This window comes from Heterocephalus glaber, unplaced genomic scaffold (genome assembly GCF_053883595.1).
Source record: "Heterocephalus glaber isolate CG9 unplaced genomic scaffold, H.glaber_assembly_v1.0 deba00001472, whole genome shotgun sequence".
NCBI lineage: Eukaryota > Metazoa > Chordata > Mammalia > Rodentia > Bathyergidae > Heterocephalus > Heterocephalus glaber.
In genome coordinates, this window is record NW_028258315.1 from 6,292,602 (window position 1) to 6,319,187 (window position 26,586).

The 26,586-nt window shown below is 40.5% G+C and overlaps 1 long non-coding RNA gene and 1 pseudogene across 3 annotated transcripts in view; one reads left to right on the forward strand and one right to left on the reverse strand.

The window, feature by feature from the left end:
• The window catches only part of LOC147826170 (uncharacterized), a 54,482-nt gene that overhangs the window by 8,403 nt on the left and 19,493 nt on the right, over positions 1–26,586 (forward strand). For 2 of the 3 annotated variants that reach the window (XR_015439294.1, XR_015439296.1), the window contains exon 4: positions 7,231–12,771. The exons of the other annotated variant lie outside the window; for it this stretch is intronic. This is a non-coding gene — a long non-coding RNA (uncharacterized LOC147826170). Of the gene's footprint in view, positions 1–7,230; positions 12,772–26,586 lie in introns of those variants that run through there. 3 annotated transcript variants of the gene reach the window in all.
• Positions 3,131–4,723, reverse strand: LOC101719007 (nucleophosmin pseudogene; annotated as a pseudogene).

Here is a 26,586-nt window from a genome sequence, read left to right on the forward strand (position 1 = left end):
CTAGGCCAGGGATGTGACTTGCACTCTTGACTCAATCAAGAGAGGTGGTAAATGGGAAATGCTGTGTACAGACTGTTGCCGATACAACACAGTATACTTTTTAACTGCAAAATGATGGCTATGGTATCAGTAGGTAATAGAAAATTTTCAGCTCTATTATAATCTTATGGGATTATCCTGGTGTACATAGCTTATTGTTGACCCAAATGTTGTTATACAGCAAATGATTGTGCACACATAACAAAATAAAAGAAGAGATGGTCCCATTGACTGTGTTTTAACAGAGAAAGGTAAATTTTCATCTGTCCAATCATTTTTAACATCTCCCTGTCAGAGTGACATGCCATTCTTTCTCATTCTGTCTTGCAATTACCAAAACTGTTGCCACAAACTTCTAGATGTGTACCACCAATTTCTTTCTGGCATTGTGGACATTGTATTCTCCGAAGCTGTTTTTATTCATTTTACTTCTTTCTTAGGAACATTGTTTGGAAAGTTTGCCTGAACTGATCGCTGCTAACTGTAGCCCTAAAGGCTCTCCATCAATTTGGAATCCATTTGTCAGTATGGAACGCACCTGCTGGGTCCCTCGAAAAGTCTGTGTGATTTGATTGAAAATAAACAAGGATTGGTAGGGAGCTATGAGTGAAAACTTCCGTTAGCATGGTATTTCTCTGAGTTATTCTCAATTTTCCCATGATATTGAATTTGGAGATGATTAAATCTAAGCAGACATGCAAGAGAATCTTCTGTCTTTGTCAGTGTGATGAATCAGGGCAACCTGAAGCCTTTCTGTTGCAAGTGTTTAGAAGAAGATAAAAAAAAGTAGTACCCCCCCACCCCACCCCTCCCAAAACCCACACCAATCTTGTGTAAAAAAAGAAATAGAAAGCTCCAGGGTCAGAAGAGAGAAGACTTGAAAACTCAGAGTGTTTCCGGTGTGAACAGATGCTAGGATGTCCTAGGGAGGGACAGGGTACATTGGCTGTGTTAACTTGAGATCTCGAGGGTTATTACCAATATAGAAACACAGCTTGAGCACTTGTTTCTGTATGAGGCACAGATTTGCAATTGAAAAGCCCAGATTCAGTGGTAGAATCTTTGAGGAGCTGTAATCTATGGAAAAAGTGAATCAGAACCAGAAAATAAAGTTTGATTGTATGTACTAAGTTCTGAGTGGAAAAGACAGGTATCTTCTGAGGTTTCTAAAACCCAAACTTGAACATCACAGAAGAAATTTGGAATTTCACTTTCACCACTACTGTGGCCAAACCAAGAAATATCAATGTGATATTTGGCCTGGGATGTAGACGTCCCTACGGCTGTATTAGCGCCAAACCATTAGTCACTGTGGAGTGGTGCACCTGTAATCCAGGCCACAGAGCAGTCACACAGAAAACAAAAAGCCCAAATTAGAATGAACCCATGTAAAATAAAAAAAGTGATGGGGAAATAATTCGCCATAGATCAGAGTCAAGAGACACCCACAGAAGTGTTAGAACCTTCCCAACTAATTAAAAATAGTGGATCACTTGAGAGACAATACAAATTGTGTTTGAAATAGTAAAAGACTTGAAAAGCAACCAGTGTTCTAAGAACAGGCAGATTCGAAAAGGTACAAATTTAAGTTAATTCAATGGAAAAAATACCATTATTTAATACAGAGCTCTTTGTATATGTTAAGTAATGATATAACGAGAGCATTGATGAAATGAGTGATATTGCTATAAATTACTCAGGAAGCAACAAAAAGAAATGAAAAATTGAAAGACATAAAGGGGCAGTTAATAGTATTGAGAGTAAAATACCATGGTATAGCATATCTGATGGCAATTTTAGAAGAAAAGAAGTACTACATAAGTTATACACTATAACAATGGCAGAAGATTTGATCAGAATTCAAGGCCAATGAACCTCAGATTGAGGGAATTCAGAGCCTCATAAGGAAAGGCTAAGTAAAGATGAAACCACCCAGCGCAACACTGTAATGAAATTATGCTGTAGTACTAAAATCAAAGAGAAAATCTTAAAGCATCAGAGGAAGTTACCTACAAAATACAATTCAGGGCTGGGGATTTAGCTCAGTGGTCCCGCCCCTGCCTTGCAAGCACAAGGCCCCAAGTTTGATCCCCAGTACCAAAAAAAGAAAAATACAATGCAGAATTTCAACAGAATAATAGAAGCTTGAAGTGAATGGAATATAATGTTCAAAGGACCAAGGGAAAATAAAGATTAACCCAGAACTCTACACACAGAAAACCAGCCACTAAAGCATGTGGATAAAATGAAGATATTTTCAGACTGAAACCCAGAGATGGCCCTCATCCACACCCCAGGTATGTTGGGGCAGTGGAGTAGGCTGCCACAAAACTGAAGAAAAGTACTTGTGATGACTTGTGAGACAAGGATTATTAAGATTTATTAACAATTCTGAAGCAAAAGATTAACTGCACCTTTTTCTGGCAAGGGAGGGGCCACAACAAGTGGTTAAGGGTCAGACAGCACTTCTTGGCAGGTCCACAAGAGGTCTGCACTCTTCAGCAGCACCACCCAACAAATCCCATGGAAAAAGGATGAGCAACAGCATAACCTGGCAAAACCCATGAGGAACATCTACCTGGCCATGGTGTCACCCAGCAGGTCCAGGGATGGAACATCAGATGTATTACTCAGCCATCAGATCAATGCAGGAAGGGTTCTTACAGAGTAAACTTCACAGCAGTGACAACATTAGCTTCCTTTGTCTCACTGTATGACCAGACTTCCTAGGAACAGCTGACTTAGCCTATCGGCAGGAAGGCAGTGCCTACAGAAAATACAAGTTTGCTCAGTTCCCAGGGCTCTTCAGATAGTATTTATCCAGATGTTCTGGTCCCTGTACTCTTACACTGACCCTTTGGCTTGGCAAGAGTCATAGGATCATAAAAGGGTCATTTCAGGAACATGGTACTAAATGCCCCAGTTTTTATTGGGATGATTCAGAGATTTATAACCATAGATTTTCACAAAATGAACATATTCAGGGGAAAAATTGAAACCAAGAGTAAAGAAATTGAAAAATGTAAGGCTAAATATAAGTCATCATGATGCAAAAGTAGTGTGATGATTTAGAGAAAAGGTATAGATTGGATCAAAAATACCCCCCAAAGACCCATGTGTCAAAGGCATTGTTGGGAAGTTGTGGAATTCTTAGGTGACGGGGGCCTAGTGGGAAGAAATTTGGTCACTGGGGGCATGACCTTGAGGGAGATATTGGGACTTCAAGCTTTTCCTTTCTCTCTTTTTCTTCCCAGCTGTAATGAGGTGAGGAGATCTCCTCTATCATGTGCTCCACTCTGATTTATTCCCTTGCTACAGGCCTAAAGTGATGGAGCTAAGAGACCATGAACTGATATCTAGGAAACTGTGAGCCAAGAAAAACTTTTGTTTTACTTTATTAAAATACTGAGTTTATTTCACATGTATATTTTTTCTCCCCACCATCTCCATGTCTGACCACCACTACTACTATGTCCTATCATAACATTCCATACATACTTAAAATCAAGCAAAGGGTGGAATTCCATCTTTAAAGACTAAACAGGCATTTTGGACAACACATTCTTGGCAATGGAACCTGGACAACATTTATCAAACATGGTAGGGAAAGTTCTCACTTTGCATTATAAAAAGGATAGCCAGATATCAACTGTTACAGAAATGAAATAAGACACAAAATCTTAAGAAACTGTTTAAATTGTTTTCTTAAAGACACTTCCTCCATTGCCAGAGATCTTGAATAGCCCCCCGGTCAGTTATCCGGAAGCAATTCTTCACATAATTGATGAACTTGGCTTCCACTTTGGGAAGAAAACCACCCTTTTCTATACTTGCTTGCATTTTTGCTTTACTATCTTCTACAGAACTAGGTCCTTTGGGTGTTTTAGGAGTCTTTTCTTGTTTTTTGAAGGATTCTTCACCTTTTGATCTTGGTGTTGATGGTTTTGAGTCTTTTCCATTCTAGTTTGATTTTTGTGCATTTTTGGCTGGAGTATTTCGTATCGATGTCTTCACTGATGCTTTCTCTTCAGCTTCCTCATCATCTTCATCGTCATCGTCATCATCATCATCATCTTCATCAGGTGCTAGTTTTACTGTTTTCTGTGGAACCTTGCTACCACTTCCAGGGGCAGATCGCTTTCCAGATATACTTAGGAGTTTTACATCTCTTCCTCCTCCTCATCTGATTCTGAATCTGCCTCCAGAGCTACTAAATGCTGTCCACTAATATGCACAGGCCCTTAACCACATTTCAACCTTAAGACAACAGGTGGTGTAATTTCAAAGCCCCCAAGGGGCTTTACAGTTGGCTGTACAGACATTTTCAAAGTTGCTAGTGTTACTTTAATTGGACTGCCTTTGTAATTCATTGCCTCTGCTTCCACAATGTGCAATTCATCCTTTGCATCAGCCCCTAAACTGACCGTTCTTAATGACAACTGGTGCTCATTTTCATCATTATCCACCTTAAAGTGATAATCTTTGTCGGCCTTTAGTTCACAACTGAAAAGATAGCTCTGGAGCTTCAGGGGGCTCATGTCCATATCCATCGAATCTTCCACGGAGTGGTGGCATGCAGTTAGGTGGGAGAGAATGCGGACGGAAATAAACAGCTACTGCTCCCAGAGAACAGATGTGCAGGATGGAATCACGCCAGGACTAAACTTTTATTCTTTAAGTTTATTCTGTCAGGTATCTTGTCACAGTGATGGAAATCTAGAACAAGAATTACAAAGTGAAAGTAAAAATATCAATGATAATTACAAGGAAGATGGAGGGAATGGGATAATCACAATCAGAGTTAAAATGGTCAAGATCCTTACATGGTTCATGAGAGGAGAAATATTAATCTTAGGTAGCCCTGTTAAAACAACTACACATTTAAAATAAACCACTAAAATAATTCATGTAATATGAATAGAATTCATAACTCTCAATTTGATAAAGGGAAAAAATAGGCAATTAAAAAATATAATCGATAATGAAAAAGAATAGAAGAGGAAAAAATAAGATAAAAAGCATATTTAATTAGAAGCAAGTAAGGTAACAGGAATAAATTAAAACTATAAAAACAGAAACATTGAATCTAGTGAAAGAAAAAATAGGTAAAACTCTTGAAGTTGTAGGCATAGGCCAGGACTTCCTGAATAAAACTCCAGTTGCATAAGAGGTAATATCAAGAACAAACAGATGGAATTACGTCAAATTCAAAAGCTTATGCACAGCAAAAGAAACAACCAACAGAGGGAAGAGACAACCTACAGAATGAGAAAAAATTATTTGCCAGCTATTCCTTGGATAGAGGACTAATATCTAGAATACATGAAAAACTAAACAAATTAGATTCCCCCAAATAAAAGAACTAACCAAAAAAACATGAAAAATTGAAGTGATTAGAAACTTCTCAGAAGTATAAATGTCTCAAAATTAAAAACAATAAAAAGGGATGAGTATATAGCTCTGTGTGAAGCCCATAGGTTGAATCCCTGGTACAGAAAAAGAAAGAGAGAGAGAGAGAGAGAGAGAGCAGTTTTGTGAGAGAGTGGCATGGCACAGGCATGGACAAATGACCTGACAGAGTCAACGATCCAGAAACTGGCCCACAAATACCTGGGAATTTAAAGGTCAAAGGAACATTGTGAATTTTGGAGAAGAACAATGTACTACTTCATCAATGATACTGCTACAACTGGTTATTTATATGCAAAAGGTGCAATTAGAACCCTACCTTCTATTAGCTATAAAAGCAAATTCCTGGTGGGTTAAAGTTCTATTTGTTACTTTTGATTAGGTTTCAGTCTTTTTGTTTTGTTTTTTTTGTTTTTTGGTACCAGAGAGATTGAACTCAAGACTTACCTTGAGGCAGGCAGTGGAACCACTGAGCTAAATCCCTGGCCCCAGTTAAAGTTCTCTTTGTAAAAAACAAACTAAAAATACTGCAGGAATAAACCCAAGATGTCTGGTTTTTTAATACTTTTCTGTGTTTAAAATATTTCATAATTATTTAAGAAAAAAATAAGCTACATATTTAGAGGGAGTCCTAGTATTTCAGGAGGGCAAGTTTCAGAAAATCTGAGGGGCAAAATATTTATGACAATTACAAATTTGTGTTGGTATTTTCCACTTTCCTATGAGTTAAAATAACATTGAGGGTTAAAAGCAATATATTAGACTGCTAAAGAATATTAATTTGGCTTCACTGACTCACTATAAAAATAAGGAAATTGAAATCTACTTCATACGGTTGTGTCTTTTTTTAGGATTTTTTTTTGTCTAAGTCTTTATGGAAAGCACACAGAATACCATCTCTAGTTTGCTTCAACAGACAGGATGTTCAGCTCTGTGCCTGGGAAGCTGAGAGGCAATGGTAATCAACATGTATCCCATGCCAGGCATCAGCCTGAGCACATTAGAGTTACACCTATCCACTCTTCTAGTCCTCACAATCACCCTGACTAGGTGGGTTCTGTTATTATTTTCATCTTGCCAATGAACAGACACACAGGGGTAAACTGAGCAACAAGAGACAGGCAACATGCTTGAGGTCATCTGCACATAAGTGGCCAAACTAAGATTGGGACCCTTCTAAGGTGGCCCATGAGTCCACACTCATAACCACTATACACTGCTGCTGTCATGGAGCCACACTGGCCTGTGTAACCCTTCAAGGAGGGGATACTAGCCCAGAGAGTTGAGTGTTAGCTGGGGAAAGGGTCAGGTAGAGGGAAAAGCCATGCAAGATCTTATGGCTCCATGGCTAAGGAAGGACTCAGGAGACGGATGTCTGGTGTAGATCTCCACTGTGTGCAGTGTGAACTGGTCCATATGGCCTATGGCATTCCCAAGGTCTGAGATGCTCACCAACAAGTCACAATGTTTTGTATGTTTGGTATATTTGGGGTTGGGCTCTTTATCCAGTTTATTGTGGGGCAAAAATAAAGACAGATTATGGAAGGGAAAACCCAAGAAGAAAGGATCAGTTGGCTTCTAAATTAGTATAACCTGTTTGAAACTTGCCTTGTGAGATGAGGGAGCCCTACATAAGATTTTAAAATCCAATGCGAAGTACTTTTGTGGGGATTTAAATGGATATAAACTTAAAATGAATGGTGAATTATTAGTAGAACAGTATGGAAGTTCCTCAAAAAACTAAAAATAGATCTACCATGTGATCCACCTATCCCACTTTAGGGTATAAATCCAAAGGAAATGAAGCAGCATACCAGAGTGATGCCTGTATGCCCATGCTTGCTGATACACTATCCCAAACAGCTGAGCTGTGGAATCAAACTAGGTGCCCAGCAACAGATGAATAGGTAAGAATATGTGATATATACATCATGGAGGATTCCATAGCCATAAAGAAGAATGAATCCTGTAATTTGCCGCAAAATAATAGTTACATTGAAACTGAAGGACATTACATTAAATTAATAAACCAGAAACAGAAAGATAAATACTGCATGTTCTCTTTCCTATATGGAAGCCAAAGATAGTTGACCCAAATGTAGAACAGTAATTACTAGGGATTGGGAAATATCATGGTTGGGATCCAAAATGTCACCCTGAAGGCATATTGTGTTGATGGTTGGTTGCCATCTGATGGGCTTTTGAGAAGCGATTGGACCATGAAGGCTTTGTAGTCATCAAGAGGATTAATCATTGGCAAGTCCTTAGCTAAGTGGGCTTAGTAGGAGCTGGGGCCACATCCTCTCAACTGGGTGTTCCTGCCTCATCACAGGCCTCAAGCAATGGAGTCAGCCAGCTGTGACCTGGAACTTCTGAAGTTGTAAGGCAAAGTAAATCTTGCCTCCTCTAAGTTGATTTTCGCAGGTATTTGTTCACAGAAACACAAAGCTGAGGATGTAGAAGAGTTGGGAAAAGGGAGATTGGATTTGATCTGTGCATGATGTATGCAGGTATGGAAATAATCAAGTTGAACCCCATTATTATGTACAATTAGTACATGTTAAGAAGAAAAGGAAGGCAGAAGACTTGAAGGCAGGGAGACCAGATAGAATACAGTTTCCTGCATAGTATAATGCTAGATAAAATTAGAAAAAATTAGAAGACAAAACAAAGAGCTGAATGAGTATGGTATTATCATAGCATCTGCTGAGTGAACTGATGTTTGGGGAAAGAGAGTCAGGAAAGTTAAATATCTCTGAAATTACAGTCTGGGAGAGTAGAAGAATGATGTCATTAGAAAAAAAAAACCTTTACAATAAATAACAGGTTTTAGAGAGAAGACAGAATTCAATTTTAGACAAGTTGAATTTGAGATGATGAAACTGTGTAAGTTAAAATTCTTAATTGGAAGTAAATGAAAACAACTCTGATTTAAGAGGCAAAGGGACTTTTGAAAGGAGATGGAGTCAATTATGAAGCCTTTGGGTTGTCTCCAGAGCCAGGCTCAGACTCCCCGCTGGAAGCGCAGCCCACGCTGAGGTCACCCAGGTGCCACCTCTAAGCCCTGGACACTGTGGCTTGCACTTGGGGCTCCTGACACTCACAGTCACTTCTGCAGTCACCACCACCACCAGGGCTCTGGGTCTTTGCTTCCTTAGATCATGGTTGGGGCACCTGCCACATAGAAGGGCAGCTGGGAAAGCAAGTTCAGCTGTCCCCTGCTCTGTGGTTTTCCTTTCTGCAATTTCAGTCACCCATGGTCAACCACAGACCAGAAATAACAATGGAAGAGTCCAGAAATAAACAATTCATGCGTTTTTCAATTGCCACTCTGAGTAGTATGATGAAATCCTGCATCATCCAGCTCTGTCCTACCTGAGACATCGTGGGACATGATTCATCCCTTTCTGCACCACATCTGTGCTGTATTTGCTCATCACCCTGTAGTGGTAGTGGGGGGATAAATATTCATTTTTATTATAGTTTATTGCTGTAATTGGTCTATTTTTGGTTATTGTTATTAATGTCTTATTGTAGCCAGTTTATAAATTATGCTTTATCATAGGTATGTTTGCACAGGAAAGAATGCAGTAACTATAGCATTTACACTAGTGATGGATTCAGGCAACCACTGAGGTCTTGGAATAAGTCCTGGAGGATAAGATAGGACCACTGTACCTGGCTCTTTCAACTTACAGTGGGGTACGTTCTATCTGCCACCAGAATGATTCGATTTCAGAAGTCTCTCAAAAAAAAGACCAGCAGCCAAAACAGCATTCAAGTACCAAATGGGGTTTAGTAAGTTTGGATGAGAACTCAGGTGAGAGGTGGGACTGGGGACGGCCTGGAAGGAGATGTGGCCCACGCAGAGGGTCTAGGAAAGGCAGAGAAGATACTAGCAAGAAAATTTGGAGAAAAGGGTGTTTATGTGGCTGAAGGAGTGAAAGAAAGGGCATCAGAGATGTTGTCAGGAGAAGAGAGCTCTCGTGGAGTGCAGAGGGCCAGGGAGTGTGAGGAGAATGGAATTCTAGGAGGACACTGATCTCTTTGGAATTCCGAGATCAAGGTTGGCCTCAGGGCATTCCAGGCAGTTACAGGGCTGCAGTGTTAGGGTGGTGAGGAAGGAAATGTAGCCAAGTCACTTATTAGCATTGTGGAGAATACATGCTATAGAATCGGAGGCAATTTTCTTTGTGCTATAAAATTACTCACATGCTCCATTTACTGGCCCCTCACGGAGAGTCCAGCAACAGAGTGCTGTTTAGCAATTAGCTATATGCATTTTCCTGAATGTTTAATGTTTTCTGGCCAGGGCCTGGGCAGTGAGGGGCAAGCTTTATCAATATTGAAAGTCTCTGCATTAGTTTCTGCAGATGTGTGCTGGATGGTAGATTACAGAATCAAGGCACGTTGGAGTTGGGTTTACAGGTGAGACACGTGCTGTGTAGGAGGGCAGATGAATGCCGCAACATCACAGAACCACTTCTTAATCCTGGCGGAGTCATATTATTACTACTACTACTACTACTACTTGGTATTAGAGTCTTTACCAAGGACTTTTTTGCACTGAGCTGCACCTTGAGCCCATTTAAAAATTTTATTTTGAGGCAAGGCCTTTCTAAGTCACTGAATTTTCCAGGTTGGGCTTGAACTTGCAATCCTTTTGCTTCAGCCTCCCAGAGTGCTGAGATTACAGGCACATGGTACCATGCTTGGCTAACTCAAAAATTTTATTTGAACTTAATTTGAGGAGGGAATTAGCAGGGCTCTCTGGAACGGGATGGAGAAGAGCTGAGGTCTTGGGATCAGATTTATATTCCTGAGTGTCTTAGTCCATTAGTGTTGGTATAATAAAATCTGTAGAGTGTGAAATTTATTTATTTAATTAACTTTATTGGTACAATTTAGATATGCATAGTGGTCGCATTCATCAAAGGGAATTTGTACTTGTACATGGTGTATCTCGATTTCTCTTTTTCTCCTGGTCCTCTCCCCTCCTTTCCACCTCTTCTCCTGTCCCTATTTATAAAACCTTTGTTTCCATTTTTTTCCTTCTTTGCTCTTTTTTCTTTTCCCTTCCTTTTTTACTCTCTCCCCCTTCACAATTTTCATTTCCTTTTGAACAATTTCTTCCCATTTCCCAATAGCTATTATACATTTTAATCCTCATTTACTCTTTCAGTTTTTCACACCACAGAGACAATGTGATACTTACACACGTGTGCCCAACTTATTTCACTTAAGAGTATAATCTCGAGGCCATCTATTTAGCTATAAATGCCTCAAGTTTGTCTTTCTTTATAGCTGAGATGTACTCCATTGTATAAAAAACCCTGCATCTTTTTTATGTGTTCATCGGTTGATGGGCACTTGGGCTGTTTCCAAGATTTAGCTATTACAGACTGTGTTGCTATAAACATGGGTGAGCATATATCACTGTGGTATGTTGCTTTTAATTCTTTCTGGAAGATACCCAGCAGGGGAATAGCTGGGTCAAAAATCGTAATTTTTTGAGGACTCTCCACACTGATTTCCACAGTGGTTGCACCAGTCAGTCAGAATGTGAAATTTATAAAGAACAGAAATTTATTTCTCACCGTTCTGGAATGTGGGAAGTCCAAGATGAAAACACTATGAGGTCTGTGTCTGGTCTTTGGTTCCAAGAGAGTGTCTTGAGCACTGTGTCCTCAGGATGGCAGGAACAAGGAACACTGCGTCCTCAAGTGGAGGAAGGCAGAAGGACAAAGGGTAGAACTCTGATGGTTGATTGTGATACGTCAACGTGAACAGCTTAAGGAACGCCTAGTCAATTAGTGGGGTGCAGTTATGCGTGTGTCTGTGGACGATTGCCACGAAGGCCACCAACTGAGGTGGAAGCCCCACCCCAACAGGCTTTGAGCCTGGACAGAATAAAAAGGGAAAGAAGAAGGAAGTCTCTCCCTTTGCTTCTTCAGAGGAGTATTGATTGGTCTTTGCCGAGGCCTTTGGATGTTAGTCTCTAGTCCTTCGGGCTCCCAGCACAGACTTTTCAGCATTCCAACGCAAACCCTTCGGCTTTTCTACATGGACTTTCACCAGACTCTGCAGTGAGCTCCAGGCCTTCAACCTTTGACTGGATTCTCCAACTCTTCAGCACTCCAGTGGCCATTTTACATTCTTTCACCTTGATTCCACAGGCACCCATTGCAGTCTTACTTAGTAAATCCTTCATATATGTGTGCATTTTATAGTAAATCTTATATTATTTTACATTAAATCTTTTTTTAGTAAACCCTAACTGAGACGATTCCCTTTTTCAAACCTTGTTACGAGGGAAGCCCTTTTATAATCCCACTCAAGAAGGCTCCACCTCACGATCTAATCATTTCTTGAAAGACCCATCTCGTAATATTTTTACACAGGCCATTGCATTTTAATATGAGTTTTGGCAAGGACACAAGCATTCAAACCTAAACATTGGAGATTTTGTATTCCATGGGCATCTGGGTGTAGCTGTACCTATGGTTTGGTCAGGGTTAAAGGTCAGAAGGTGATGCTGTGCCCACAAGTCACATATAGCCGTGCCCCAGGGATACCATGATGTGGCTTCATTACTTACATATTCCTCTGTTCCTCACAGTGGAAAATCAGGCTGTGGCACACTGAGACTTAGGTCTGAGAGACCACTGTTTAACTCTCAGTATGGATCCCCAGAGTGATGGTATGGCAGCTGGTGTTCATTTTTACAGTCTCAAACAAGACAGGGTAAATTATAAGTTTTGGGAAGTATTAAAGGGGAGGTGAAAAGTGGGTACAGGAGTATGAGAAAAATTGGGAGAGGCCAGGGTGAGGCTGAGAGGAGAGCTAGAAGTGGCCTGAGTGGCTGAGTATCCTGAAAACTTACTTGTGGAAGATGTGAGGAGAGAACATTTCTTGATGAATTTGAATAAATCCTGCAGTACTTTGTTAACAGTGACACAAGCCTCCAATGAAAAGATCTTTCTTTCTTTTAGAATTCTAAACTCTAAACACATCCCTTTGTTTCATATGGATCTTATTGATTTCCATTGAAGCCATTATGTATCTTATCACTTGAGGGGTTATTTGATTAAACTGGGGAGCACCATGTAAATATTAGTTATTTATATGTACAATATACAAGGATGTTAAAATGGATCAGGCTCAATTTGAGAATCCAGAGGGCTGGATGCCAGCCAACTGCACATTTCAGAGTGAACCAGGAGAATATCTGCTATTGACTGAATGCTTGTGTTCTTTCAAACTCACGTGTTGAAACCCTATCCCACTGTGTGATGGCATTAGAAAGTAAGGGTTCAGGAGGTGTGTTAGGGTTCTCCAGAGAAGCAGGAATCTATCATCTATCTATCTATCTATCTATCTATCTATTTATCTATCTATCTATCTATCATTGGGTCACATGATCACTGCTCTGATTTGGATAAGCTTTTCTTGAAGGTTTGTGTGTTAAAGACTCTGTCACCAGCTTGGACAATTTCAGGGAGATAGAGGATCTTTTAGTGGGGTGAGACCTGGTGGAAATTTGGTCATTGAGGTTATGACCTTAAGGGGAAATCGGGACCCTTGCCACTTCCTCTGTCTTTGCTTCCTAGCTTCCATGAGGTGAGCAATTTTTCTCTCCTATGTGCCCCCACCATGAGGTCCTGCCCCACCACAGGCCCCAGAGCCACAGGGACAACTGATCATGAACTGAAAACTTTGAAATCGTGAGCCAGAATAATACTCTCTTATTTTTAAGTTGATTATCTCAGGTATTTTGTTATAATGAAATAGAGCTAACCAATACAATCAGAGACTGGAAGTTCCATGTTAGCCATGAAGGTGAAGAGTAAGAGAAGTTGGTAGTGTGACTTTCTCTAAGAAACTAGAAGCCTCAGAACCAAGTGGAGAATGGTAAAACTCCCAGCCAGTCCATGTTTGATGTTTTGAGAGCTTTAAGAGAATAGCTGGTGCAAGTTGAATGAGGGAGAGAGAGGGAGGAAAGGAGGGAGGGAGTGAGTGAGAGAGAGAGTGAGAGAGAGAGAGAGAGTGAGAGAGAGAGTGAGCACAAGAGAATTTCTTCTCTTCTGTTTTATTCTTATTGGCTCCTAGCTGATTGAGTAACGCTAGCCACTTAGTTTGCTGGCCCACACATCAATCTTCTCTGAAAAACATGTTGAAAATGTCACCCAAAGAAATGCTTTCCCGGCTCCCTAAGCATACCTTAATCCAGTCAAATTGACCCTCAAAATAAACCATCACAGAAGTGATTAGGATTAGATGAAGACAAAATGGTACAGTCTTCAGGAGTGGAATTAATGATAGAAGTCCTAGAGAGCTTGCTTCCTGACTCAGCCATGGAGGCCTCACCAGACCTCACCAGACTCTGAATCTTCTTGTGTTAGTCAGCTTTTCATTGCTGTGAAAAAAGACCTGAGATAAACAACTGAAAGGAAGAAAGATTTATTTTGGCTTATAGGTTTAGAGATTTTAGTCATGGTTGACTGGCTCCATTGTTTCTGCGCCAATAGTGTCTCAGAACATCATCCAGAACACGGTAGAAGAAAGGCACTCGCCTCAGGAATACAGGAAGTTAGGCAGCCAGGAAGTGAACAGAGAGAGAGAGAGCCAGAAAAGAAGGGGAAAGGAACAAGATACAATCTTTAAGCCATGCCCCCAGTGATCTGCTTCATCCAATTAGGCTCTAGCTCCTACGTTTCCATCATCTTCCAATAATGCCATCAAATTATGAATCCACTGATGAAATTAGAAGCATCATGATCCAATCCTCTTCCAAAAGCCCATTCCTGGCAACCATGTTCCCAGCACATGGCTTTTGGGAGACATTTTACATCCAATTTACGTTCTGCCCCTGGCCCCCAAGGTTCATGTCCTCCTTATAATGCAAAATAATTTCAGTCCATTTGCAAAGATCACCAAAGATTTAACCGTTCCAGCATTGCTCAAAAGCCCAAGTCTAAGTCTCTGTGAGACTCAAGGCAAACTTTTAGCTATGAATACCTGTAAAATTCAAAAAGCAAATTATATATTTCCAATATACAACTGTAGAACAAGAACAGGGTAAATATTTCCATTCTGTACAGCAGGTACAGGAAAATATAAAAAGAGAATTAGACCAAAGTAAGACTGAAACCCACCAGGACAATGTTATGTAACTCTGTGTCTAATGTCTGAGACATGGGGTGGGGAGATGTGAGTTCCAAAAAGCTTGTGCAGTCCTACCCCATAGCCTTACTGGATATAGCCCACTGGGCCTCTCTCTTGGAATGACTCTGCTCACTGCCTACTTCCTCAGAAGATGCTCCATGTTCCTGGGATCTCTAACTTCCTGGGGTCTCCACTCCAGCTTCAGCTTCACTCTCACAGCTTCATGCATCACCCTATCTGTCCCTGCACACAGGAACTCTGATCCTATTATACATTTCCTGACCTTCCAGGCCTTTGTTTGAAATCTAGATGGAAGCCTCTATGACCCCACAACTCTTATATTTTGCTGAAAACCCAGCATGATGTGGACAATGCCAGAGTCTGCTGCCAGAGTAAGCAGGCCTACTGGGACCAGAATTCTCCTGCTTCCTTGATCTTGGACTTTCTAGTTTCCATGACTATGACAGTTCAATTTCTATTGTTTAAACTACACAGTCTGTGATATTTTGTTAGAGCGACTAATGGTAATTAAGATACCATTCTTGTGGGTATAACCAAGGAGATTTCTGAGGGAGTTTTATCACTGTTCAGCCACTATCTACCTTTCAGAATGGATAACTGAAGGCCAAGCATTTAGGGAAGGAGATTAGAAATTAGCAAGACAGCACCTTCAGGAAGAAGGGTGGAGGATTGTGGCTGAACCAAGAGAAGCTGGTATTTGTTTCCTGGGTCACACAGAATCCAGGGGTTGATGTCTGTTTCTACCTCTGCAAGATGAAAGACTGTGCAGAGTGCCATCTTCCAGGTTTATAAATAAAGAAAGGGGAATAATTTGAATGTCATTATTCCTTAGCCAAAACATAATAACACCTATTACATAACATTTACATTGTATTAACTAAGTAATATAGAGGTGGTTTAGTGTATGGAGGTATGTGCAAGTGGAGGTTCTATGGAAATATAATGCCATTTATATAAAGGACTTGAGCATCCTTTAATTTGTTTGTCCAAATGGGATCTAGGAACCTGTCTTCCATAGGTACCATGGGAGGTACTTATCCAAGGGAGGTACACACATCCTTCTGGTTTTGTTTTTCTGAAGGACCTGGATTAATACAAAGATCAAGGTTACATGAAGACACCAATCAGATCAAATCCTCAGGTGGTAGTAGAGGGAAGGGTGATGTAGGGAGAGTTGTTGAGAAGGGTCATGAAGTGTGGGTAGAATATCTACCTGTGATATGAAGGAGAAGAGTTCAACCTGAACAGAGTATAGCTTCTTATCAGGGAATGACAGAGTCTAGCTGCCCAAAGGACCAGACATAGCAAATATAGCAATGGCTGGGGGTAGGGAAGAAGGTAGGAAGGGAAGATGCAAATAAAATTAGAACGAACTGTGGAGAATGTTAAGGAACATAGGTTTTATCCTGTATGCTAAAAGTGTGAACAAAGAATAGAAAGAGAAAGAGGACAGTTCTATTTAGGAAGAGGATTCCCATAGCATTTGTATCAAACAGCAGGAGGGGACAATTGATGAGCAATTAGAAATGCTAACAAACATAATAGTTACCTAAGAACTCAGAGAAGTGGAAGGAACGTATTCCTGGCCATGTAGAAGGAGGGGAGACCCAGGCTACACAGAGTGAAGGAAAGGAGTGGCAGACACAGAAGCTGTGACTGGAGAAGCCAGCCAGCATTCTGCCACCAGACTAGATTCCTTGTGCAGGATTGCCTTTGCTTTTAAGCTCCCTCCTGTCTCTGCATCATGCTTGCCTAGTAGTATGCATTTTTTAAAAAAAACTCAAAATACTTACCTCTATCCCAACTCTTCTTGTTACTAGGGAAAAAGTCAAACCACAACTCGGGGGATCAGAACGGCCAGATAGGCCCTTTGTCAGGCAAGTCCACGGATACTAAAGAGAGAGCCACGAAAAAGAGGTCTATCTTGAGGCCTAGGAGCTTCTCGAGGGCTGAGTACACCCCTTGTCTCCCCTAATGGAGCAGAGGAGGCCCAGGACAGCACACAAATGGTTATGTCTATGTATGGAGATACAGGAAGAGAGGAACAAGGAAACAGGGGCCCCACCCCATCACATTCCAGCACTTGGGTCTGCAGGGCAAAGCTGAACAGACCGTCAGCTGGCTGCTAGAAACCTCTGGGGGATCACAGCTAGGAGAGGCAGAAAAACAAACCCTGCCAGGCTTCTCCATCCACAGAGGCTCCTTACTGGAAAAGATTGCATTCGGAGAGGCTCATTTCCTCTTTTCTTTCTCTTCCACTAAGACCTATATGGTTTCATAATGGCATTTTAAGTTAGCTGTTAATGTGGGTAATGTAGTTTGGGAAAAAGCAAAAAGGTCCAATTATAATGATCAATACACTGTGTGAAGGGAGAACAAAGCCTCTATTAAATATGAAGCAGGGCTTCCATTCCAACCAGAACTAGGCCAAACAAGGAAACCAAAACCATCACAGGAGATGGATATGTGAGAGGAGGGAGCTTTTTTTGGCTCAGTCATACTTTCTTCCTGTTGAAAATGCTGAAGCATCCTTGGGCAAACTGTATTAGCTAAGAAATCCTGGGTCCAATCAGCACAGGGTGCATGATGGTAACTTAGCAAATATTTGTTGATTAATGAATGGACAAATGAATGAATGATTAGTTGATACCCTACTTTATCTATTTCACTACAGGGATAAAAAGTGAATCTGACATATCGCCTTCCCTCAAGGGGTCTTTTGCAACCATTTCTCTAAACTAAAGGCAATTACAAGGTACAGTCATTCTTCCCTATTCTGTCCCATTAATGACAGTACAAACCCTACTGTAGGGTAGGGACTTTCTGGGTCCTGCTTGAAATATCCTTGGGATTCACCATTTCTCCCAGCCACTCTCAGATAATAACAACAATGGGGTCCATTTAAGATGGAGAAATAGTCTCCATTCATAAATTCAAATATCTAATTGACTCTCAAAATCATGGAACACTGAATTTATATTCTTTCTTTCTCTCTGGCTATTTGCTTCAAAGAGGAAGCCAGTAAGGCATGGTAGGGACAGCTACCTTCTTCTTTGTCTGCCAGCCCAGTTCTTCTAGCTCTCTTCATCTAATTACTAAACTCTCTCTGGTTTGTCCAAGGTGAAAAGGTTGGGTGGGGAGCAGATCACTGGGGAGGGAAAAGAAGAAGTAAGAGAGGTCTTACTGGACTGTGGTAGATATGATGGGCACCCCTGTAGGATCCTCCAAATTTGGCCCAGATTATATAAATTAGGACTGGCACCTTGTGATTCTTCACTCCGGCCCTAGTACCTACCAGTATATCCTTCTTTGGGGGTCATATCACCCCTGCTGGAAATTCTCTTGAATGGAGCCACAGAACAACCCAGAGACTGGCACCATCTTCCATGAGTTGCTGGAATGATCATGGACTTTGACTCCCCAGAACCTGTTCTGTGGCATGACAAGGAGGAATTGGGTCGCAGAGGGAATTTAGGTTGCTAATCTGCTGATCTCATGTAAAGAGATTATTTGGATTATCTTGGTGGCCCTGATATCATCACAAGGGACCATAAATGTGAAAGGGGAGCAGAGGAGGCAGTGTCAAAGGGTTGGGATGTGAGACCCTATGCCATTGCTGGCTTTGGTGGGGGAAGAGAGGCCACAAGCCAAGGAGTGTGGGCAGCTCTACAGGCTGGATATTTTCCAGAAAGGAAGGTAATCCCACTAACACTTAGCTTAGCCCAGTGAGACCCATTTCAGACTTCTGACCTCCAGATAATATAATTCTCTTGTTTCAATCCACTAAGTTGGTGATAACTTGTTAAAGAAGTCATAGGAAAGAAATCCATTATTTTACATATTGAAATAGTACTAGTTTAGATTGCATAAAATGAGACATTAATAGAACAATTTTCATTGGTTTCATTATATGTATATGCTTTGAACACTAGGCTATGTGAGACAAGCTACAACGTCTATGGGAATTTCTAGGCTAAGTGAAATAGCTGATACTCTCAGCCCCTTCTCCCTTACTGGTATAAGGGGAGCAATTGTGTCTCATGCCTGCCTGTCCAAGAATAAATGGTCAGAGATTGCTTTGAGTGACAGCTTTCCAGATTGGCAGAAACTCTAACACTGGCCCAGTCAAATCGGTCGTTGGAGACTGAGGTCAGTCGTGTCTCTTCACCAGGGAACATGATCCCTGGAGTTCCCTCAACAACATTGCAACTATGACAGTCATTGCCGATGGCCAAGATCATCACAGGCCTTGGTGATAAGCTCTATTTTTATAACTAGTGTCTTTATTTGGTTACAAGTAACAAATTTCATGTTTGGACAGTTAAGATTGATCACTTTTGCTTTCAGCAAATCCATGAGATGAAAAGTCTGCCTACAGGTGACTGTCTGGAGGGGAGAAAATAGAAGTAAAATCAGAGACTTAAGTTCTTAGTACCCTTTCTTGGAAAGAAATGAGTAAAGGGCTGTGTATTTTCTTCTCATTGCCCTGAGGTCTTTGTCTGGAGAGGGGCTATAAACTCTAGCTCTGCCCTGATGGGCTTGGCCATGGAGTTTACAATGAGCCTGGCATGGGATGCTTCATCCCAGAAGACAGACTCATTTCTGAGTGTCTGACCCTGACAGGTGTCCTCACAGGAAACTTGTTTATGCTGGCAGATGCCCTTGTGGCTCTTGTCTGAACAGCATCTAGTTGATTCCTGTCAGACAGCCACTTTCTAGGGGAGCCCTGCCCTGGATAGAGGTCAGTTCAGGTACGTCTGTCAGGTGACCCAGAGGAGGGAGCTCAGCACAATGAATGAGATAACAGAAGCAGTTTATTAAGTGCAGACCCCAGAGAGAAGAAGGTGGCACAGGTGGCATGTCTGCATCAATTAGCAGATAGGCAGAAGTGGGAGAGGGGGAATGAGGGGGAGAGAGGGGGCTGGCCAAAGCCTTTGGTTACTCTAACAAGCTTCCGAAGAGGAGTCCTGACTGCTGAACTCAGAGGACACAGGCAGGAGTCCCATGGTCACACTGTGACTGAGAGCCGTCACTGTGGTGCATCAAGCGGTCTGGGTGGGTGTGAGGGTCCGTGGGCTGATTCAGGAGGCTGATTGCAGCTGTCCACAGGGAGGTGGTCACCGGGAGGCAGTTGATCAGGCAGATACTGCGATCAAACACAGTAGAGTTTGCAGAGCTGAGAGAGAAGGGTTGGAGCCTGCATCAAGGGCTGCGGAGACCTGTTCCTGCTTTGAAAACCTATATTCAAAATAGATAACAAGGAAACATAAAAATGCAGAGATTCACTATGGGATATGGGGATTTGTGTGTGTGTGTGTGTGTGTGTGTGTGTGAATACACCTTTTTTTGAGGTACTGGGTATTGAATCCAGGGCCTTCACACTGAGCTATGATCCCAGCCCCCTTTTAATTTTGCAACAGGGTCTCACTAAATCACTGAGTTACCCACGCTGGACTTGAACTGCAATCCTCTTGTCTCAGCCTTCCAGCATGCTGGGGTTACAGGTGTGCACCACACCCAGAGATAGCTATTTCCTGAGGGTCTGTATAGGGTGGAAATTGCCAGCCTTTTCTGCACTAAGATATGGATAATTTATTACCTTCAAACACACCAGTGAATACTTGGAAAGAAAACTGGGAGAAAACACATGGAGGAAAGACACTCAAAATATATGCATGTTGCCTTTTTTTTTTTGCCATGAAAGAATGCTTTCTTCCAAAGAGACAAACCTAGAGTACTACAGAGATACTCATAACTGCACTAAACATCTAACCTTCAAAATCAACATTAATGACTCTGGATTTGAAGTACTGGAAGTGTTTTGAGAGTCTGATAGCAACATTTGGAGCCATCTTGTGAGTCAAAGGACATTTGTTCTACAAAAAAATTCCCAACAGTGTGTAATGTTCATGGCACAAAATGACCAGACAGGGGTGCTCAGATGAGGGGGCTCAACTTTGCCTGGTTCAGCTTTTGGGGACCACTTAAATTGACCACTGGACCCTGCAGCTGGATGGAATCCAGGACAAGAGGAACCTCTTTTCTTACGGTGTGAGCGTTTTCCCCCTCTGATCCTGCTTATTGTGGGAGAAACAGTGTAGGGAATTGAGAATATTTCTGCATTTTTTTTCACAGCATCATGCCAGAATCTAATAGACTTAATGCTACTTTATATTTCTAGCCAACTCCCATAACCCACTTACAATGGATTTTGAAATGCTATTGGTGCAGACAGCCTGCTGTAAGCACCAGTTATGACAGACATGCACTTCATGGTCAATAAAAGTAAGAAATCAGGCCAGGTCTGGTGATGCATGCCTGTAATCCGAGCCCTCTGGGAGACAGAGGTAGGAGGATCACAAGTTCAAACCTAGCCTGGGGAACATGGAGACATCCTGTCTCAAAATAAAATAAGGGCTGGGGATGTGGCTTAGTGTGAAGGCCCTGGATTCACTCTGCAGTACTGAAAAAAAACATCAAGAAAGTTATTAGGATCTCTTTTTAGAAGCTTATTTTTAAAAAAATATCATCATCAATCTTTATTTTTATTTTTTTGCTTTTTATTAGTGTGTGTTTGTGATACATGATAGTCACTTTTGTTGTGGAAACTGGCACATATATGTATCAAATCTTTTTTCCCCAATGTTATTTTTTTATTCTCTTTGCAGTGCATAGTGACCACAGCCTTCGTGGGGACAGTCATTGTTGGGCAGCAGAAAGGTTCACAAAACAAGAGCAGGAATTAAAGCATGTCGGTAGTGATCACTAGTCAGGAGAAATACGGAAGTAGCTCATTAATTCACAGGAAATAAAAGTGTAGGAATGTCCGCACCAACATTTCTGTGGTAAGACCGTCTTTGAGAAGTTTTCATTCTGTGTGTATTTTACATATTTCCATTTTGCACCTGATCAGGCCCTACAAAGAGGTCAAGGGGAATTTTCACATAGATTCTTTTACCTCATTCACTTGTTTGGAGGAAAATTCTGCACTAGCACCAGGCCTGGTCTGTCCTTAAGTATCATGTACTAATGTGTTGTACTCTCTGCTTTCACCAAGGGTGGTGTGAGTTTGTTTAATAGGCGAGGCTTGTTTTGTTTTTGAGAGATTAGCTCACAAAGTGGTCAAACTAGCCATGCAGCCTTGTCCCATCCTTGGATATTAGTGGAGAAGTGACTTGGGTGGAGAACCTCACATCTGTGTAACTCACACCCCAATGATTGTTTGCTCATCATTGAAAATCCTTCATTCCCTTTTAAAGTAATCTTTGCCTATAACTGTATGGTCAAGAAGCAACCATTTTAATGATCTCTATCAACAGACTGATTTTGCCTCTTCTTGAATTTCATTTAAATGGAATCATATAGTGTGCCCAGATTTTTTTCAGCAGTATGATTTTATGATTCATTCATGTGATTGCATTGTATGTAGTTTGCTCCTTTTCATTGCTAAGGAATATTCTTTGCATGAATGTAACTACAATTTTTTTTATCTTTTATCCTATTGAAGATATTTTCCCCAGGTTTTTTTTTTTTTTGGCTCTTATGAAGAAAGCAGCTATTGACATTCATGTATATCTCTTTTTATGTACATATATTTTCATATCTCTTGGGTATATTCTTAGAAGAAGAGTTGCTAGTTCATGAGATATATGTGTGTTGAACACTGAACATTACCAGACATTTCCAAATATTATTTTTTCCTAGAAGCTTTATCATTTTTGGGTTTACATTTAAATCTCTGATTCATCCCAAATTGATTTTTATAAATGTTATGAGATATGAGGCAAGTTTCATTTTATTCCACACGTGGATATCCAATTGTTCCAGCGCCATTTCTTAAAAAGGCTTTCTTTCTCTATGGAACTGCTATGGTATCTAGGTCAAAATTGAATTTATCATATTAGTGTGGGTCTATTTCTGGACTCAATTATTTTATCACATTGAACTAGAGGGTCATGTGTAAACCAATATCTTGACCATTGTAGCTGTATAGTAAGCCTTGACATCAGGTTATTTGGGTATAGCTCACTTTTATGTATTTGTTTATTATTTATTTATTTAATTTACCCTTTGTAATATTTTATGGTTTTCAGTATGCTGCTCTTTTGATATTTTATTAAATCTATATTTAATTATCTTATGCTTAAAACTGTAAATAGAATTTTGGAGTATTCTTCCAAATTTTTATGCTAATATATAGAAATACATTTGCTTTTTATATAATGATCCTGTATCCCATGACCTTATTAAATTATTTATTGGATCTAAGGTTAGTCTTTTTTTTTTTTTTAGAATCCCTGGGATTTCGTAAGCAGAAATTATGAATCTCTGAATAAAGACATTTTTACTTCTTTTCTAATTTATATGTCTGTATTATTATTGTCCCAGAGAAGATGCTAATTTACAGTGTTGGCTAAAAGCATTGAAAAAGGATGTGCTTCTTTGTTTCCTGTTATCGTAAGGGAGAGTCCAGCCACTCACTATAAATCATCTGTTCAATATAAGCTTTATGAAGTCAAAGGAAGCTCTAGTCTTACTTGGCAAAATTTGTTGTTAATCATTAATAGGTGCTTAGTTTTGTCAAGGGACTTTTCTGTCTTTACTGAGATATGGTCTTGTAATTTTCTTCTTAATTTTGTTAATATGCAGACTTACACATTGATTGGTTTTTCCAACATCAAATGACTTTGCATTCCTTAGATAAAACTCACTTGGTTATGATACATTAAGTTTTTTGCGTATTCCTGGATTTGATTTATTGATATTTCATTAAGGATTTTTTATATCTGTAGTTATGAGAGATATTAGTGTACAATTTTATTTTCTTAAAATTCGTTGGGGTTTGTTATCAGGATATTGCTGGCATTATAAAATAAGTTGAGAAGTCTTTCTTTTTCTTGTATTTTCTAAAAAAACTTGCATTGAAATCTCCAAATATAATTGTGACTTTGTCTATTTGTTCTTATTAACACAACCACCCCAGCTTTTTTACGATTATGGTTTCTATGTTTATATTTTTGAACCATTTTTACTTTTATTCTATCTATGCCTTTATATTAATGTGTTAATATGTATCTCTTGCAACTAACATTTTTTTTCAGTACTGGGGAATTAGACCCAATGCCTTTGCTCTTAGTTACATCCCTGGCACTCTAAAAATTTCTTTCATTTTGGAACAGGGTCTTTCTAAGTCTCCAAGTTGCCTGCGTTGGGCTCAAACTTGTGATTCTCCCACCTTAGAGGGCATTCTGGGGTTACAGTCATGCACCGCCACCCTGGCGGGATCTTCTTTTTCATTCATTCTGACCATCTCTTTTAATTGGAATATTTAGCCCAGTTACAATTTTATTCAATTGGATATAAGATCACCACCTTGCTAATCATTCTTCTTTTCTTCATTTCAAATTAGGGCCTTAATAAATAGGGCTATTAACTTTAACACCGAGTGATAATCGATTATACTTTATTTTGCTGCGGAAATTGTGCTGGCTGTGGTCAGCAGTTATCAACCTGGCTTCGGTGTCCCTTTCACATGCCTTTATCATTCTTTGAATATGTCTTCGTTTTCTGCCATGAAATCAACTAGGCTTATCTTGTATTTTCACCATCCCCATACTGGAATTAACCTTTCTCCAAAGAGTCCTGGCTTCTTTCTGTGGGAAATGGTATGCAGGAACAAGAACACAAGTTGGAATTGTGCCTATAGCTGCTGGGTGCCAATAACAGTGGCTATTGTGAGGTATGCTGGTAGGTGTCACATGCACAAATACACGTTTATATTTACCTCTGCCTGTGTCTGTATGTGAAAAGCTGTGAGCTCATGTTAATACTTCCAATTCCAATTCAATACGCAGAGATCAGTTTTGTTTTTATTTTGTTATTATTATTATCTGTAGCTCTCTGTAGTCTACTCACTTGCGAGCCTCCTGTCACCAGCGTTGACCCTGTCGCTTGCCTTTCCTACCATGGCTTGCGGGGGCGGCCATCACCACTCTCTGCCATGCAGACCTTGCTCACTGGTCTCGGGGCTTTCGTCACCACCTGGTGCCGCCTTCCACCTGGCACGGCTCCCCTGGCTGTGCCCATGTCGCAGATCCGCAGCGCTCCCAGTTCGTGGACACCTACATCACCCTTTCTGTCCCAGCACCCTGTGTTGGGCTGGCGCCCCTCCCCTTTGAGGAGCTTCTTCATTCTGCTCGGGTTCTGCCCGCTCGTTCAGAGCTGCTGCCATCACCTCGCCCTGGAGCCCTTCTTCCCGGGCCCAGTGTGCTCAGACTCTGCCAGTGCACACCGCGCTGCCCGTCCCTCACCCGGGAACCCTGCATCCCGCCTGGGCTCCGAGGCCCCACCCTGGGTGCTGTCCCCACGTGCCCACTCTTTCTGTACCCCTTCTTGGTATTTTGCCTGAATTTCTCCAGAATAAAAGTCAATTTGAAGTAAAAGATAAATAGCAAGGCAAGAAGAAATACTTGTAGGAGGTTATACATTTTTAAGCTCGTATAATTCTTTCTTTGAGATTAAATTTTGTCCTCTATAGAGATTCTTTCTTTGAGTCACATTTAAGTCTTAGTATGATTGAGAATTTTGAAAATCTCTGAGAATTTATCTGGTTTTAAAGCATGGGCAAGAGCAATTCAAAGGCATTTTAAATTCTTGCTATGTTATATTTAATTGTATAATTGTGTAATCAAATGACTACTATACTACACATTTGGCTTATTGATGAATATGTGTAGGAATTTGCTACTAGAATACTGAAGTTTTTAGCCCTTTCCCTGTATCAATGGGAATTTTCATGATATTTCACTTGGAAATTCTGGCTTTATTAGCATTAAGGAGATTTAACTGCTCACATGTGATCCACTGCTTTGGGATGTATAAACCATGGGAATTCACAAGTAGATGCAATTGCTTGTGTGCTTAAACTCAAGAATTTTCATAACTGTAATTTACATTATTTCCATAAATCAGCTAAGTGGTATGTTTAGAACCATACATGGTATCTCAGTATATATCTGACAGAAGAGGTATTTCATTTTGAGGGTTCATCTGAACTGAACCTTTAGCTGCCAAGTTTACAAACAAGCTCCCAACTCTATTTTCTTTTTTTTTGCTTTAATTCTTTTACTGGTACATTTTAGGTATACAATACATTTACATTTATCATTGGGTGCTTGTACCTGTACATGATGTATCTTGGTTCTTATTTTTTCCCCATTCCCTGTCCTCCCTTCACCTGCTCTGCTTTTCACTATTTGATACTACACTTGATCTTAGCCAAAAGGCTGAGAAGTGATAACTCTTCCCTATTTGAAAAGACTTTGTATCCATTTTTTCCCTTTCTCATAATTTCTCCTTTACCTTCTTTCCTTTCCCCTTCCCCTCCCACTTCCCCTACCCCTTTGGACCTTTTCTTCCAATTTCAAATTATCAATTATTCATTTTAATCCTTATTTACACTTTCAGTTTCTCACACTAGAGAAACTATTTGGTATTTACTTCACTATTATTTACTTCACTCCTATTTATTTCACTTGAAGTATGTCCTCAATATGGATCCATTTGACTATAAATGTCTCTAGTTTCTCATTCTTTATTGCTGAGTGGTACTCCATTTTATTAAAAAACCACATCTTCTTTATCCAGTTTCCAGCTGATGGGCACTTGGGCTATTTCCAAGCTTTAGCTATTACAAACTGTGCCGCTATAAACATTGGTGCACATGTATCACTGTGGTACGATTCTTTTAATTCTTTTGGGAAAATACCCAACAGGGGAATAGCTGGGTCAAATGGGACTTCCAGTCCTAGTTCTTTGAGGTATCTCCATACTGATTTCCACAGTGGTTGCACCAGTCTGCACTCCCACCAACAATGGAGAAGGGTTCTTTTCTCCCCACACCCCGATAGGATTTGTTATTGGTTGATTTCTTAGTAGTAGCCATTCTTTTTG